General features: G+C 32.8%; 1 protein-coding gene across 4 annotated transcripts in view; it reads left to right on the top strand.

Moving 5' to 3' along the window:
* The first annotated feature begins 7,157 nt into the window (after nucleotides 1-7,157).
* The window catches only part of LOC135130705 (uncharacterized protein), a 573,502-nt gene continuing 561,536 nt past the window's right edge, over nucleotides 7,158-19,123 (top strand). For 3 of the 4 annotated variants that reach the window (XM_064058149.1, XM_064058144.1, XM_064058145.1), the window contains exon 1: nucleotides 7,158-7,288. The gene's annotated coding sequence lies outside the window, so the exon portion shown is untranslated. Of the gene's footprint in view, nucleotides 7,289-7,633; nucleotides 7,681-19,123 lie in introns of those variants that run through there. The other variant, XM_064058146.1, reaches the window with a different exon arrangement.

The following is a 19,123-nucleotide window of genomic DNA, read 5'->3' as shown; positions in this document are numbered from 1 at the left end:
AAGATAAATAAAATACATAAGATATAATAATAAAAGATAATTCTTTTTTATTAGTTAATAAGTTAAATGAAGGAATTTTATTAAGTATCTATTTTCCTCTCCCTTATTATTATTCCCTCGCCCCTGAAGTACAATAAAACATACCTAGCTTTTTCGAAAACTTATAAAATTTGATTTTGCGAATTTTATTCTTTTATAAGAACCCCTATAAGTTAAAATAAAGATATCTATACAGTCACAAAATAAATGTAAGCTATTTCGAACAGAAATTCCCTCCCCTCGAAGTGCAGTGCAACAAATCCCGCTTCTTTGAAAATTTTAAAGCATTTGATTTTACAAATTTGTATTCGTGACAACCTCTATATACTTACTTACTGAAATAAATATTGGTAAGTAATACCAGTAACCACCTAAGAAGGTAAATGACATTATATAAGTTCGTTTTGATACCTATAATTTTTTTGTTTCTCTACCACATATCACTTATTTTTTAATGACACACTGTAGATTTTGTGTAGACTTCTTTTACAGAGCTTGTTTTTTTAAAGTCATTAATGTATCATACTTTAATCACCCATACCCTTCTACTATCCACTGTCTAACATTCCAACACATTATGTTACGAAAACACACTTGTTTATATTTATATACCGGATTAAGAATTGCTCCAAAAATGTGAATGCATTAATAAAAGGCAATACTATACTTGTATGTATTGGTGAGTTGTCCATTTAGAAATGTAACCTACTATGTTTCCTGCTATGAAAAATTTTGAAATGTCATTGTATCATTGGCTTACAACACCCATCTTTGTTTTGGTAATCGATATTCAAGTTTCCTTTAAAATGGTACCTTCATCAATGCTCCGCCACTGAATTGAATGTTTTTATTCGAGCGATTTGTTTATATCTGGGCGTGATCGTCACTTCGCCGATTAGCAAATAATGCATTTGAGTTTTATTGGAGATTCCTGTGGAGACTTCTAGTATGTGTGTGTTTATTCTGGTATATACGGAGATGATGACTCATCAGCTGCCGGCGAAGCACTAAAGAAAAGCCTGGAAGCGGAAGTCGCGAACGACCATCCAAAAAGATCCCAATCGTCGATATTTAGAAGAAAGTAAGGGCTTAAATAGACCCCACCGTCGGGAACGATTATAATTCAGTCGAGTCGAGTCCAGCCAATGTAATAATCGCTGTATAATACTTAGTCGTGTAAATTCGAGTTATTAAGAAATACATTGTTGAGTTTAACCCACGCCGATTTTATTCACCGATCAACATAACATTATCATACTTTAGTTTTATCTGTAACATCAAATGCGTTGGTTGATGTATCATATTACGTAACAATAATAGAAAATTATAAATGCATTATTAAGCGCACGGATAACTACAGTGTAATAGAGTAAAGAAAACTCCAACTTGAACAATAATTTCGACATATTACTTATGAACTGTCAATCATTAAATGAAGAGACAGGGAATTATATAACTATCAACTACTTACATCCAGGTTTAGATCTACTATGTTTCACTGAAACATGGTCTCAGGAAGGCTCCGGATCGTATGCTCGCTTTCCGGGGTTCACAATTATCGCGGAATTCTGTAGGAATCAACATAGAGGAGGAGGCGTAGCAATCTGGGGAAAATCCGGATACGACATGGAACATTAATTTACAAAGGTGTTGTGATGAAAAACACTTTGAAATTTGTGATCTGAGGTGGAAACTTGAAGCCAGAAACCCTGTCTGATTTCTAGTGTGCTATCACCTTCATATTTTCTGTAACTGACTTTTGGAAGTGCTAAACCATGTCTATCACCCAGGTTTCACAATGTACGTGATGGGTGACTTTAATATTGATCCCGTACGTGATTACCGGGAGTACTTCACTCTATGTAATATTTTACAAACTTTTTATCTTGACAACATAGTAAAACAACCCATTAGAGGTATATATACCATTGACCAGATCTTTACAAATAATGTATCAAATGACCATGAATGTTTTAGTATCAAGAACCATACCTCTGATCGTAATACAGTAATAGCAAATACAAATCTCTCTTGCAAAAGTAATAATAAAAAATCTTATATGTTTAAAAGAATGTTTAACACAAAAAATATAGAATCATTTATAAATGTTATGTCAGGTGAATCATGGTTATCTCTATATGATAGGAATGATATGGACTGTGCATTTGATTTATTGCATAATGTATTTGTCTCGCATTTTAATGACTGTTTTCCTGTTAAGAAAATCCCTCTTAAAAAAAGAAATGACAAAAATTGGGTGAACAATAGTATTCGTCAATCGAGCAGTGCACTGAGAGATCTATATCAATTAAAAAAACATAACCCACATTTGTCTAAAAATTATCAAGAATCTAAACGCTTACACCTAGCACTTGTGAAAAGCCCAAAAAAGGATTATTATCAAAGAAAAATGTTTAACTCGGCTAATCCTTGCAAAGGAGCCTGGAAAATAATTAATGAATTAAGTAACAAAAATTCGAAAGCAACTATTATCAAATTGAAAGACAACACAAATAATACAATCGATGACCCATTGTCGGTAGCGGAATCCTTTAATTTGTTTTTCAGAGAAGCTGCATGTAACACGGTCAAGCACTTACCCAAAAGTTGCAATTTTAATAAGATGTTATATTGTACAAATAATCTGTTCTTACAACCAGTTACGAAAAAGGAAGTGTCTGAAGTAATACAGAACAAAGTTAGTAATAAAATGAGCGCTGGTCCAGATGAAATTCCAAATTTCTTTCTGAAGAAAGTCCTAGTGGCTGTAGTGAAACCATTGATTTTTCTCATTAACCTTTCCTTTTCTAATGGGCATTTTTCAAGCAAATTAAGTCATCAAAAATAATTCCTATTTACAAGAAAAATGACAAAGACCGTATAGACAACTATAGACCGATAGCGTTAACCTCAGTTTTCTCAAAATTTTTTGGGTACTGTTTTATTTTAAGATTATATGCATTTATCAATAAATATAAACTTTTATCTGAAAATCAGTTCGGATTTAGAGCCAATCGATCAACATCTCTAGCACTTCACAAATTTTATGAGGAAGTTATTGAATGCTCTGCTGGGATATTCTGTGATCTCAGCAGGGTCTTTGATTGTGTCAATCACGATTTGCTATTAAACCAGATCTATGATTACGGTGTAAGAGGCATCCCTCATAGATGGATATCGAGCTTTCTGCGGGTCGACTCCAATATGTTTCCATTCCTCACACAGACGATTTCGGCAATAAGGGATCTATCCACTCCGGTACCATTAATATTGACTTAGGAGTTCCTCAGGGGTCAATATTGGGACCGATCTTGTTCATTATGTATATCAACGAACTGGAGCATAATCTAGATACAAATTTCAACGCTACAATATACGCCGACGATACCTCACTTATTATAGCGGGCAGTAATAACATAATATTAGAGGATCGGTGTAATACCAATATGAGACAACTGCAGAAATGGTTCAATAATAACAGCCTTTACCTAAACAATAATAAAACAAATTATTTAAGACTTCACTGCTACCAAAACAGATCTAACCTAGATCTGGGTATTGGAGTGAATGGTTCCGAAATTGCTAGGGTTACCTCTGTAAGATTCTTGGGTGTCTGGATTGACGAATGTTTAAACTGGAAGGAACATTGCACGTACCTTATTTCGAAAGTGAATATTCAATGTTACATAATGAGAAATTTAAAAAATATTCTAACTTTACAACAACTAATTACTTATTATCATGCTCATATTACATCCAGGCTTACATATGGGATCTACTTCTGGGGCTCTGCTTCTCAGTCATCGGATGTATTTATCGCGCAAAAAAGAATAATTAGATGTATTGCCGGAGTTAATAGTTCGTTTTCCTGTACGAAACTTTTTAAGGACTACAAAATTCTAACTTTAGTCTGTCTGTTTATACTTGAAATGTGCTTATATATTTTCAAGAATAAGCATAAATTTAACAAACATTCAAGTATTCATAATCGTAATACGCGCTTTAAAGAACTTTTTCGCCTACCTACATATAGGTTAGAATTAAGTAAACGTGCTCCTAATTACTTGGGATTACAACTATTAAATCACCTACCTGAAAGAATAAAAGCTTCTCCTTCGACAGGTAAATTTACGAATTTAATGTGTATGCTACTAGAGAAAAGCTTTTACTCACTTGACGAATACTTTTGTGGCCAGATTACGTAAATCGAAATGTTTATTAATTGCTCTATGTCCACTATGTGCATGTGTATGTATAACTTGTTACTTCGTTGTTTCATGTTGTTATGGTTATTGTTACTACATTTTTAATGACATACCACAATATACATTACTGTGTCTACTTGGTGAATAAACTAATTAATTAATATCAACACAAAAGTCAAATTTTGGTTAGCGTTGTACCATTTACATGACGTTCCTAATATACATACAATTTGGCAACAATCCGTGCAGTGGTTTCGGAGATTATCCGTCTAATAAAAGTTCGGACAGACGGCAGACAGACAGACAGACAGACAGACAGATAGACGCAGACGGGAGACCTATTTCTTCGTACTCTAGGTGTCATGAAAGGTCGAGAAAACATAATAGCAGGGCTCATGGATTTGATTACAGTACTTCCTTAACTTATGCTCGGGAAGTAACAAAACTACATGAATCTGTAAAAAAATAGGGAGTCATTAAAAATAAAAAAAAAAACACCTTGAAACAGCATACATTACAATATAAACTTCAAGCAGGACGTAATTTACCTAGCGAAATTTTAAGGTCACGTCATCAAAATATTCGGTAGGCCCGAACGACAAATTTTAACTAGCATCAGTGAGTATAGACAGCAGAGCCGTGCCTACATATTTTTTCACCTGGGGCAGATAGCCAAATCCGCGCCCCCATGTTTGCGAGATATTTACCTACTTACCTATACGTTACAGATGATCTGTGTTCTGAATTTCTGGGCAGAAAACCAGAATTGTAATTGAAAAATGTGCATAAACATGAAAAATTAAATGGATTTATTGATTTTAAGTTATCAGAAATAAACAGATAACAGAATCAAAAGTTAAAAAAACATACAATATAATTCATAATAGCAAATTACATAGAAAAATTTGTAAATATATATATAGTGAACCAAGAGTTATAAGGTTATATGGCCATCATAAAAGTAGTTGACGGCAAATAAATACCCCCTTTGTGTGGTTCGCACTAAGCTTACCGGTTGGCAATAAATCATCTTCTAAACATTTCTTGCTCATATTTAACAGGGCCGGCCTTCAAAGCGAGTGGTTATTTCGGAACCCTCAGCGGTTGCAGGTAGTAAAGAAATAGTGGAGTGGTGGATTTTCATATTTAGTGAAAGCCGCCCCTGAACGAAACCACAAGAGCCGGTCGAGCTGCAGTGGACACGTTATTTACGACCCTAAAACCTTTTCTATTGTAAACAACTTAACTTCGACACAATGGGATAATTTTATGATGGCCATATAACCTTATAGCTCTTGGTTCACTATATATAATCAACAAAAAATCCGCCCTTATATTACTTCCAAAAATTGTACAACTTATTTTTTTTTTGCTTTTAATGAAGCAAAAACATAAATGATTTTTTCAAAATCTATTGGATTACATAATTCTTGTCCACTGGAAAAAATAGCCATGTTTGACAATTTTTCCTGACCAAGAGAAGGTCTTAAATAACTTTTTCTTATCTTGAGTTTACTGAAGTTTCTTTTTCCAGAAGCTACAGTAACTGGTAAGGTTAAAAATATTCTTAACGCGACTTCCAAATTTGGATACAATTGAACTAAACCGTATTCGTGAATTATTTTCAAAAGATCCAAAGCTATAGCTGCTCTAATATCCGGAATTATTGCAATTGCTTGGTTCTTAAAGCTAAATATTTCTGATGATATTTCTACAGCATTTATATCATTTGGATATTTAAGAGCTAAGTCCTAAGCTGCTTTTCTTAAATCTTCTATATACAATGATACTAATTTTTCGTCAGTAAGAAACTGAAAATTGGAAGATATTTCATTCTATTTTTTATACCTCCATTTGAGTTGTGAAGTCAAAACGTCCGGTACCCCTTTCACTTTGTATTTTTATATTTTTGACAATTGGGCGCCCCTCTAATTTGTTCATCCGAGGCGAGTGCCTCTCTCGCCTCACCCTCGTCCCGGCCCTGATAGACAGTGAGTATAGATGTTAATAATACATAGTCACTGCTAGCATTTTACCGTCCATACGATATTCTTAAAGTGTGTTTAAAATTGCACAATAATCAGTTCAGTCAATAGTTTAGGAAAATATTTATTGCGTAATAAAGCTCCAGCGCTGAGCTGCATAGTTCACATAACAACAACGTTAATACTACGGTATTTAGATAGCAAAGCAACTTTATTCATCATAGATCTATAGAATCATAAAACCATAAAAAAAAATCGATCTTCAATAAGTTGTAAATCAGTATCTATTAATTTAGAACTGAAATTTCAAAAAGATGTAATTCTAAGATATACTGCAAAATTTCATTCTACAAATTTTGCGTGCACGTTTTAAAGCATTATTTTAAGGTGACGTCATCAAAATATTAGTAAGACTGAGTTGATATGAGATTCCCAGACACATTTAAAATGTCAACAATCAGTTCAGTAGTTTCGCATATTATCTGTCTAATAAAACGCCTAATGAATAGACGACAAATAAGTGACAAACGGAAACGGGGACCGACATTCCTGTATTTTTCAAACTATCAAATCAGACTTTCCTGTTACCGAGTAGCGAATCTAAAACCCAGGAAAAGTTCCTAGTTTTAGTAGTTGCGTCTCGTTTCCCCGTAAACTTTACACCGACCGTATTTCAGGCAGCTTTTCTTCGGCTAAAAAAGCCAGTCGTCCTTTATCTCATTACGGATTTCTCGTGCGCTTCCGCGTTACGCCTCCTTCGCTCGTCAAACCCATCGAACAATGCGATTACAAGCGTTTAATTTCCATCATTTGTTGCGTGTGTCGGAGATGCGTTATCACCGTGAAAGAGACGATGCGTAGGCGCAGAATGACGTCTCTTCACCACCTGTAGCAGGCGCTCGCGTCTCAACGCCAGTCGACGCGCGAACTTCGCAGGAAACGCGCCTTCCGCAGAACGTGTGACGTCGCCGCCTTCGCCGTTTTCGCGAGCGACAAATTGTTGTGGGAACTTTGTCGTCGACAACATGGATGCTGCCGGACGACAGCGACCTCTCTAAGGTCAGTCTTGACGATTTCACCCAGACCCGATCACCCACTTCGAACCGGCGCCACTTTTTAACACTTCTTCGCGGCGACGTCAACGGACAGTCCAAAACGGCGCTCGGCCAGACTTTGCACACTTGTTGACGTTCGCGATGCGATTAAAATTACGACGTTCGTGAATCAATATTTGATAATGGAGATGGAAAAAACGGCAGCAATTGTTTAATCTGTTTACACAAGCGCGTACTTGAAACTAATATTGTATTACCGACTTGCTCTTGTCGGATTATTGTTATTAACAGCGGACGGGTTATTGCATTGGAGCGGTGTATGGTATCATTTAGGTGCTTGTTGACGGTGTTTTTCCGATATTTTGCGGTAGTTTGTTGAAAAAAATAAATGTGCCGGTAAGAGATGTTTTTTTTGTAAATAAATAAAATTTTAAAATTAAGAATTCGCAGGAAATTTTAATTAGTTACTTTCAATATACGGAGTGTCCAAGTTGTTTTTATTAAATGTGATTGAAATAGGTCTTTAACGTATTAAAAATAGTCCCTTAAAATCCTAAATTGAGTATTTTTATGCAACAAAAAATTCCTCGTCGAAGTTGTGTTTTTTTATTTGTTTATATTACAAACTAGACATTCCTCGAAATTTGCTGTAAGGCTTTGCCATTTGTCAGCTAAATAGGTATTTATATTTAGAAGAACTCATTCCCACGTTACATGACGTGATAGGAGCAAACTTACATTTACGTAATGTCGTTATTAGTGCATGATCAGAATCGTTTATATTGTCACCTCTAAACAGTTTTAATTGTATCCATCGTTTTCTGTAAAGTGTCTTCAAATTTCTGTAGCACAGACAAAGCCAGAGTTGTTAATAATTGTTGTTTTAATAACCTTTAAAAAAATTTAAATTAATTATTATAAGTTGAGATATAAGAATAGTTTACTCACTTCCTTGACATAATGGAAATGTTCACTGTGAAACATTTCTCTACGTACATATTATTCTTCGAAATAATTTATATTCAAGTTTCGTTGCATTATTTGATAAAGTTTATTTTTCTACATATGAAAATGTAGCTTGATGTAGGTGTTGCATAGCAAACACAATGCAGAAAACTAATAACAAACGAAATAAACATGATATGAACACGAGACAAAATGAAATCCAAATCTATACTTATATTATAAAGCTGAAGTGTTTGTTTGGTTGAACGCGCTAATCTCAGAAACTACTGGTTCGAATTCAAAAAATCTTTTTGTGTTGGATAGTCCATTTAGCGCATTTATATATAGGCTATATAATATCACGCTACGATCAATAAGAGCGAAGTAGCAATGAAAAATTCGGAAAAACGGGAAAATTATTCCTCCGTTGACAGCTTCCGTTGCTTACGCTGCTTAAACGGTTAAAGTTACGTAAAAATTATGTGTAATGAAATTGTTCCCCTCTAAAAATTCTAAAGAAAACTCCGCGACAGCATATGTCTATCTTTTAAGGTCGACTCAGTATAACCTTTTTTATGGTAATGAAATTTGTTCTAAAATAATAATGCATTATGTATAAAATTCTCGCGTCACAGTGTTTGTAACCGAGCTCCTCCGAAACGGGTTGACCGATTTGTATGAAATTTTTTATCTATATTCGGTAGGTCGGAGAATAGGTTGTAAACTATTTTTCATACCCCTAAGTGATAAGGGTGGCCCACCCTAAAAATTGTTTGTTTATTTTTTGGACAAAATTTTTTATTTTAATTTTGTTAACATCTGGCATCAAAAAATACATATAATTCTAAATTTTCACCTTTCTACCACCAACCCCCATTTTTTAATCTTCTATATAATAAAAATCAATTGCTGTTCCTGTTAGTCTCGCTAAAACTCAAAAACGGCTTGACGGATTTGAAGAATTTTTTATATTACGGGGATGGTTTATAAATAAAAAAAAAATAGGGAAAACTTAAAAGGACAGGTAAAAAATCAAAAAATTCTAAAAATTTTGTATGGGAATCGCCAATTCGAATTAATTTCACTAGTTGGCGTTCCTGACGGACTTGTCGTCTAACTGACGTGTCATACAAAACTATTTATTCCGTCCGATTGTGAAAAGTATATTGCATTTCAAACCGTTCTTTGTTTTTTTGTAGAAAAAAAAAAACGTCGTTTATTTTAAGAAAAGTCTTGGTTAAAGTGAATTTAGTTACACATTGCGAAAGTTTCTTATTAATTTTGATCTGCCGTTCTATTCACTTTGTTGGTTTCGACAAAACCTCAAACTTTATCGTTGTTCGAGGATTTAATTTGAAGTTTTCAATATTTTAAAATTCTCAAGACAAAATTAATAGATTTGATTGACTGTGAAAATAATTCTGTGTCGTTTTATGAAGTTCATTACAATGTCGAGAAGACGACAAGCTGACATAGATCCACGAAGTCAATCAAATGTGCTACCTCAGGTGCAAACCGCAATGATTTATCTCATGGGTAATTCGGATATGGAAGTTGATCAGCGTTGTGCTCATAATCAACATAATCAAACATTGAAGCGAGACATTGGGTGGTATGAATAAAACTGAGTAGATACTCACATTCGAAGTACGAAGTACCTACTTCATCATTACTCTTATATACCTGAGCATCTACTCTATGTACTGAGTACCTACTTGGAAACATTGTATCTCCCTGGACACAAATTGAACATCTACGCGTTTTGTGAGCATTTAATCTAAAAATGAGCATCGGCGTGGCAAATGACTGAGCTGTCTGTAAAGCAGCTTAGAAAACGAGTAGGATCGTTGTAAGAGTGAATTTTGACTAAACTTTGACTACTTTCATGGACGTGGAACGTTGTCAAAAGGTGCACTCAGTTTGAAAAACACATTTGGAGCGGGAATATCGAGAACTTTTCAGGTAATTAACTTTTATTTATGCATAAATTGTGCAGTGCGTTTTTTCTAACACTGGCCATAGAGATTCCCATCTCAAGGTCTCTACCCCATACTAACTTATATTTTGGTGACTTGATTTTTGCCTTGATGGTTGAACACTGTCACTGTTTTCCTTTTTTGTTGTATGTATCGAGATGCTACTTGAGTATCAACTGTTACCTACTGAAGTATTAGCATCATCTAGAAAAACTAGAAATATTTTGATTTGATATTCGAGTAGATACTTCGTATTTCGAGTATAAGCATCTACTGAGTTTGATTTATATCAACCATTGTCAAAGAACTGATCGAACGTTGTTTCGACAGAACTTCCTTCGCACCAAAAGTGTAATGAAACATATTCAGCATTTTCGAGTTGAGTCTTTTCTTCACACAATTTTGTGATGACCTAATCAACATTTACGATCAACACGTATACCACCTTGGATTGCTGCAGTGTAATACTAAAAATAACTGTATTGTATTCACAAAATTATCTGCGAAAATCGAGTGAGCCGTTCCATCAATTTTTTTGGGGGAAAAAATAAATATTCTTAACAATTTACCATGCTTACAATAACTTTAAAACGTCTGCAAGATCTCAAAATATTCATTTCTGCAACTCTTGAATTATTCAATAAAATAAATTGACTGATCGATACATTTTTTTGAGTCAGTGTAAAAGCAAATCTAAAAAATATGAATGCAATGGTAAATTACTGATGATATTTTGCACATTTTATATAGGATTTATTCGTCAAAATCTTGAGATGTCGTCATCAAGTTTTTGGGCTTGATAAACAGATATATTTTGATTAAAAACCTACCATGTCAAACAGTAAGTTCAAAACGTCTGCAATATTTCAAAATTCAGTTTTGCAATTCTTGATTCAATTAATAAAATACATTGACTTATTAGTGACTAATTTTTTTGAGGCACCGCCTATAAGCAAAACTAATAAATATGATGGAATGAGAAATCACAAGTATAGTCTCATCCTATTTCGGACATTTTAGATAGGATTCATTTGGCAAAATTTTGGGCTGACGTTATCAATTTTTTGGAGGGGATAAGTAAATATATTTTGAATACAAATTTATTATGCTTATCATATGTTTAAAACATCTGCAAGATTTCAAAGCATTCAGTTTTGCAGATTTAAAATTAAATTGTAGATGAAACGAAGTTCACGGGGTCAGCTAGTATTTTTATATTTTTAGTAAAATAAAGAATACTTTTTGGCGGTATGTAATCCGGTAGTTTGTGATTTGTAAACAAATATGTTTTTTGTATGTCTATACTTCTGTCAAAGTCGCATAACAATGGCTCGTTTAACCGAAAAATAACGTATAGAAATCCTAATGATGGTAAGGTTGTGGCCATAGGCTTCGAAGCCACGAAGAAGTGTGTGCTTTGTTCAACGAAGTACATTTTGAACGACCTGCAATCGCTGGAAGCACCGGAAACGTGAGAGATGTTCCAAGATGTGGAACACCACAAATAAACGATAACACCAAGTTGAATCTCTTGTTATCATTAGAAGACAACCCCCATGTAACAACGACGGAAATGGCTTTACAAGAAAATGTCAGAAGATGTCCTGACAGACGATTGGAATTATAAAATTTAGATCGCAGAATTTGGTTTCGACAGAATGGGGCATTCCCACATTAAGGCAGGGTTTTTTTGGATAATCAATCTGATGGAAGGTGGACTGGAAGGCGTCTACCAATAGAATGACCACCTAGGTCTCCGAATCCGACACCCTTTGATTTTTTTATGGGGACATTTAAAAAGTTGTGTTTACATGAACAGAGCCGATAATTTAACTCACTTGACTCGTACTTAGTAAAACTATTTATTTTTTTTTAGGTACAAGTCCACTGAGTTTACTATACAATAATTTCCTACGTTAACTGTGGAAGAAGCTGCACATAAAAAAAAATTCATTAGAAGCGTTTTTGGCCGAAGTGGACGGTTGACAATTCAAAATTTTATCTGAAATGGTGATTTTGTTATTTAAAGTGTCTTTTATATGACCTTCATGGTGCTTAATAGGGAGCATATCTCCACCCGCGTTTGCTAAAAAAGTAACCAAACTTCTCCAAAAGCAATGACTGGTGTTCTTTCGGGATTCGAAGCCATTTTGCAATAAAACTGGGAATTTCTCCGATTTTATTATTTCCAACATGTTGGTTAAATTGTTATATTTTATTAATAATAATTGAAAACTTGTGATATGAAGAGGCCGCAGAGCTGTACTTTCACAGTTATTTTTCGTGTTTCGTGAAACTTTAACAATCAGAATGGTCCCAACAATTTGAATGTCTTCAACAGTCATTTTCGTTAACTCTTCTCGACAACAAGAGCCACTTATTTCCGAAATTAAAACTGTCTGAAATATATCGAGATTGATGACTTAAAATCAAATAAATTGGTTACAAAATACCTTCATCAATAAATGTTTCATCATTAGCTTCTTTAATAAATTTAGCAATGTTTGTTAAGACTTGCGACTTTTTTTGACGTCAATGTTTTCCTTGACACTTATTGTTGGATTCAGCTTGGACAACGTGCTCCACAGAGTTTGTGGTTTTACTTTTCTAGAATTTTTTTCTAAATATGGTAGCACGTTTTCTAGTACTTCTAATTCGTCTTGGCACACCATTGACGAAATTGTGTCTACGTTTTTTCAAATTTTTTTTTCGATTTGTTGGGCAGAATATTTCAAATGTTGTAGTGGCAACCGTTTCAACGTCAATGGTAGAGAACAATCGAAACCTTTTTTACGATTTTTTTCGTTATAAGTAAGCAAATGTATATTTAATTTATGGGTCTAAGATGACTTATGTGTTCAAAATGATGACGTCTCTTACAATTTTGCCAAAAAAATGTTCTTGAAATTTTATGAAATAGTACACTCCTGACTATGTGATTTATGAATTCGTGTTGAGTTTTTACCCGAGATATCCAGATTCAAAATTTTATGCAACATTTTACAACAAAATTTACTTTGAAACTGCAAAACTAAATGTTCTGAAATTCTGAAAACATTTTTGAGGTTTTCGTAGACATGGTAAATCCTTGCCCAATAAAGCCTCTATGAAATACGCAAAATATTATGACTTTATACTTCTGGAGTTACACTGTATCGATCCAAATTCATATACATCCAAGTTTGGAATGGATAAGTCACTTGAAACAAACACGTAGTACCTTTCTTTACCTTTACTTTAAATTACATACATATCTATATTTTGAATTAAATTTTATAATTTTTCGAAACAGTTGGGTTTGTTGCACTGTACTTCAGGAGCGAGGAAAGTTCTGTCGAAATAATCTTCGATCAATTTTTTTAAAGAAAAACTGAGTGTGCTTAATTAATTAATCCGTCTTGTCCTCTGTGTTGAGAGATAAAATCAATCAAATTTCATTTTCATCAGCGGTTAGATGCTTATCTGAACCGGCAAATAGTCGAATTCCCTCGAAATATAAACATAAACAGTCGAAGTTAAGCCTGTACTAAGAACTTGAAAATATCTACATTTGTCCCGTTGGTTATCTGCTTTAAATGTATTTCATATTGTCCGCACTTATGCGGATCGCGCTCCCTTGAAAAATTTAGGTCACTAATGTTCACTTTATGAGGTTATCATTTTTCAAAGAAACGGGATTTGTCGGACTATTCCTCAAGTTCGACGGAAGTTCTGTCGAAATAACCTTCGACCAATTTTTTAATTTAAGGGGACTCGCTAGACGAGGTATAATATTTTTTTGTTTTTTTTGTATGAAAAAATGATATTAATATAGATGTATCATTCATCAAACTGCAGCTTTTGTCATATTCTAGAGCGCAGAGACCAGTTCAATCAATTAAAAAAATATGGGTGAGAAATATCGTAAAAAAAGCACCATTGTATGTTTTCTTTTCAAGTTTTTTGAGTCATAACCATCATAGAATCGCTTGAAAATTCGCACATGGATAAAACATCACTTTTTACAGGACGCAGAGTCATTAAATGTTTGTTAGTGGTACACTTTGTTTAAATAATAATGTGTTTATTAAAATCAAAATATATCACAAATTAATGCAAAATACGTCGAATAATTTTAACAGCAATATCAGAGGAAAATTAATAATCTATTGGTTAGCAGAGTTTTTAATAAAAACTAACAATTATTGAAACAAATGGGTATCAATTCCACAGAATTTGAGCAGTTAGTTCACTAAAATTTTCGGAAACGACTTTTCAGGTAAAACCCTTATCGCCTGCTCTACCATAAGCTGATTGTTAGAGTTCTCGACTGATTTTTCTAATTTATGGCAAGGAACTCAGTTTTATAACAAGCCGCCAGGACCGGCCGTAGTAATCTATTGTTAAGGAAATTAACTTTTACGCAATGAGGTACTATCATAAAACCTAATTAAAACTGGGGAACTATAATATTTTTACTCTACTCAGGATCCTGAATTGAATACATATGATTACTAAAAATTCATTGTTATGCTATTGTTAATATATATTTTGCTTTGTTAATTAATAAAACTAATAAACATATTTATAATAATAATAAAAAATATATAAAATACAGCTTTTGTTTAACACGTATAAGTAGCTAAGTGTATCTACTACTTATCCCAGAAAGGAGATGTTTTAAAAAAGCCCTACGCCCAGTAACTTCTCCCTTCATTGTTTACTCGAAAAAAGTGCTCGTATATGTTTTCATTTGCCGAGAGATCATTTTCAAAATATATTTATAATAAAAATATGCAAGTCTTGGTGATGAAAAATGTACTCCTAATAAATTATTAAAGTACATAAAAAAATAGAAACAAATTTTGTTTATTTAAAAAAAATCTCTCGCAAAGGCAGGTTCCTCTTTCTTCTTGAATCAATTATTTCGGGCAATAATGCGCCAAAGTAAAATCTGCCAAGTTTATCTGCCATCTTTTTACATATTTCTTCGTCTTTATAAATTTTTTCTATATTTATTCCTTTGGGTGTCCACACAACAAAATAAACTTGTGAAATACCCGTAACAAGCATTTGTCCCTGGACTTGAAAGTAGTAATCATGATTTTTTTTTAGTTTCAATTCTCTGTCTGTCAATGTACAAAACTTGATTATTTTTTTTCTAACCGCTTCTTCGGGAGACAAATCTTGCGATTTTGAAGGGCACTTAATTTCGACTAATGCACTCCTATCCTCTAGAACCCAGTCTGCACTAGCAGCCAAGTAAGGAAATTGTTTTGAAATAAACAAGCCACACCGTTCAGTTTTTATATTTATATTTATTTCAAAACACTTGACAGCTTTTTCCTCACTTTGCTGTCCATAGTATGTATGACTATTACCTCTAAATGTACTGTACAACAGAGACTCCACAGTTTTAGCTATTGCTGTAGTCGGTCTAAGTTTGTAAATACGTCCAAAATTTGAAGCCGTAACCCTAATTTCTCTTTCTTTTGCCCAAATGTAACACCTGTTGCCTAGTGTCTATTTCAATTTGGTCTAAATTCAAAGGTAATTTTCTCAAAAAAACCTCTTTGGCTGTCACAAATGTTTCTACATCCATGAGAGGATTTTCTAAAAAATGTTTAAACCATAATCGCAGTCGGGACCAGCATACGTACATTTTTTTACGACATATTTTTTTACGAATACTTTGTCTAAGACGGGCTTGTTTCATAGACGAACAATATTTTTTTGTTATTAAACCAGGACCGTTTTAATCACAATATATTTACTTATCTCCTCTAAAAAATTGATGACGTCATCTCAAAATTTTGCTGAATAAATCCTATCTAAAATGTACAAAATATGATGAGTCTCTTCTTGTAATTTATCATCCCATTCATATTTTTTGGATTCGGATATATAGGGTGACTCAAAAAATTTAATGAATGCTCAAACTTATTTTATTAATTTAATCAGGAACTACAAAACCGAATGCTTTGAAATCTTGGAAATGTTTTAAACTTATCATAAGCATGGTAAATTTTTGATCAAAATATATTTGCTCATCCCTCCTAAAAAATGGATGACTCCATCCCAAAATTTTGCTGAATAAATGCTATCTAAATTGTATAAAATATGATGAGTCTCTTCTTGTGATTTATCATTCCATCCATGTTTTTTGGATTTCCATATACAGGATGACCCCAAAAATTAATGAATGCATAAATTTATTTTATTGAGTTAATCAGGAACTACAGAACCCAATGCTTTGAAATCTTGCAAATGTTTTAAGGGTATAAAGAGCATAATACATTTTTAGTCAAAATATATTTGGTTATCGTCTCCAAAAAATTGATGACATCAGCTCAAAAGTTTGCCGTATAATCCTATTTAAAATGTACAAAGTATGATGGATGAGTCTCTTCTTGTAATTTATCATTCCATTCATATTTTTTGGATTCGGATATACAGGGTGACGCAAAAAATTTAATGAATGCGCAAATTTATTTTATTGATTTAATCAGGAACTACAAAACCGAATGGTTTGAAATCTAATGTGAAAAAAAACATAATAAGCATGCAGTCGTCACCTTTCCAATAGCGAGGGAAGTACTGTCTAAACTCTTTAGACCAATTTTTTTGATTTTCCCATTTCTCCATTTCTCAATTTTTCAATGTTTCAGTTTGGGATTTTTTGACTGTTTCGATTCTTTAATGTTTCTTCCATTTTTAGGTTTTTCAATATTTCAGCTTTGGAATTTTGCAATATTTCGTTTCTTCAATTTTTCAAATTTTTGATATTGTATTTTCTCGGTTTTTAAATTTTAATTTTTCAGTTTTTAAAGTTTTAAGTTTTTAGATTTCTCACTATCTCGACTTTTCGATTTTTTAGTTCCATGATTTTTCAATTTGTCGAATTTTTAAATTTTAGATTTTTTGTTTTCTTTGATGTTTTGAGTTTTCGATCATTCGATTTTCAGGCTTAGATTTTTTTTGTTGTTCAATTCTTGGATTTTTAAAATTTGTGTTTTTTAAATTTTCCTATTTATCAACGTACTGGGATTTCAATGTTTTGATTTTTTGATTGTTCAATTTCTCGATTTTTTTAATTTTTAGTTTTTGATACGATTTTTTTTCAAAAATTTTCAGTTTTTCAATTTATTAACTTTACGATACTTCAGTTTTGCTCGATTTCGATTTCTCAATTTTTCGACATATTACTATTGGGATTTTTCAATTTATCGATTCTTCGATTTCTCGATTCTTCATATTTTCGGTTTCTCGAATTTTTTCATTTTTCGGTTTCTTAATTTTCCGATATTTCAGTTTTACGATTTTTAAATTTTTTTATTTTTCAGTTTTCAATTTTTGCGTTTCTAAATTTTTCGATTTTTCAATTTTTCGATTAACTGATTTTTTGATTTTCCCATTTCTCTATTTCTTATCAATTCTTTCTTCAATTGTGATTTTTCAATTTTTCGATTTCTAAATTTTTCAATGTTTCAGTTTTGGATTTTTTCACTTTTCCGATTCTTCAATTTTCGTTCCATTTTTCAGTTTTTCAAGATTTCAGTTTTGAATTTTTTCACTTTTTCGATTTTTCAATTTTCCTTCCATTTTTCAGTTTTTCAGTATTTCAGTTCTGGGACTTTGCAATGTTTCGGTTCTTCAATTTTTCCATTTTTTGTTGTTTCGATTTCTCGGTTTTTCAATTTTTCGATAGGTATTTTAATTTTTCAATTTTTAAGTTCTAGATTTTCCGTTAATTTTTTTGTTTTCCTTGATGTTTTGATTTCTCGATTATTCGATTTTTCAAGTTCTCGGTTTAGATTTTTTGGTTTTCCAATTCTTCGATTTTTAAATTGTTTAATTTTTAGATTGTTCAATTTCTCGATTTATAGATTTTTCAATTTTTCGGTTTACCGATTTTTTTCATTTAAAATGTTTCAATTTTACAATTATTAAGTTTTCGATTTTTCAATTTTGGTGTAATTTGAAAACGGTATCAATAATACATTTAGGCGAATAAACTAATAGACGGGCTTGATAAGCCTTGTTTGCTCTACAGTGTCTAAATTGTGTTTGAATAATATAATAATTATCTCGAATATTAAAATTAATATGTCAAAAGAATACCAGAAATGATTATTCTGGGCCGCCTGTCATAAATTATCATTATTCTGCATTATTGGCTTAGGATGTTTTTATGACCCACCTCCGGTAGTCGTCTATCCTAGCGCGTCAGGTAGATTTAAAGAAGAATTGCTGGTTGCGTTGAAGGCAACAAATGGCGCCCAATTCAAACTTGTCTCTCGTCTAGCGTTCCCCCTTAAGGAATGTTACTTTTGTGCATGAATTATTGGATCTTTACTAACTACTTACTTTTTTATTCTTTATGTCGATCTTTTAAAAGACGCAACGATTTCTAGCAAATTGTCTGCATCTACAACAGCATTATTTTCCTTATATTTCGCACATTCGTGAATTTGTTATAATTCTCTGTAGCCAACATTTTCTGAACTTGCCAAATAAACAACCCTATCGATTTGGACCCCTTCAACTAACTGATCATTTGTTTTCCAACATTGCGGTGCTTGTAATTCAAATCTGGGTATGGAAATACGCCATAATAATTCTGCCTTAAAAGTTTCCAGATAGCTTACAGTGGTAGAAGCTTGTTGAGGTTCACCAAAATTTATAATTATGGTCTCTCCATTAGATGAATATTCCGGACGTAGCATCTCCACGTTCATTACTTTCTTTCGTCATCTTCAATGCAGATATAAAATTGTTTTCATTGCGATTTAACTTTAAAATGTTTATTTTAATCCATGTCTTTGGTGAATGCTGATAACAGAACTGCTGAATACTAAACTCACTATTTTTGGGTCCTAATAAAATTTTATGAATACTTGGGCTCTATTAGACGAACAATGCTTTAACAACCCCGGAGG

This window comes from Zophobas morio, unplaced genomic scaffold (genome assembly GCF_036711695.1).
Source record: "Zophobas morio isolate AGI-343-1 ecotype UQ-CSIRO unplaced genomic scaffold, CSIRO_AGI_Zmor_V1 ptg000017l, whole genome shotgun sequence".
Classification (NCBI taxonomy): Eukaryota; Metazoa; Arthropoda; class Insecta; order Coleoptera; family Tenebrionidae; genus Zophobas; species Zophobas morio.
Note: the sequence above shows the minus strand (reverse complement) of the source record. Positions and strands in the feature narration are given on the sequence as shown.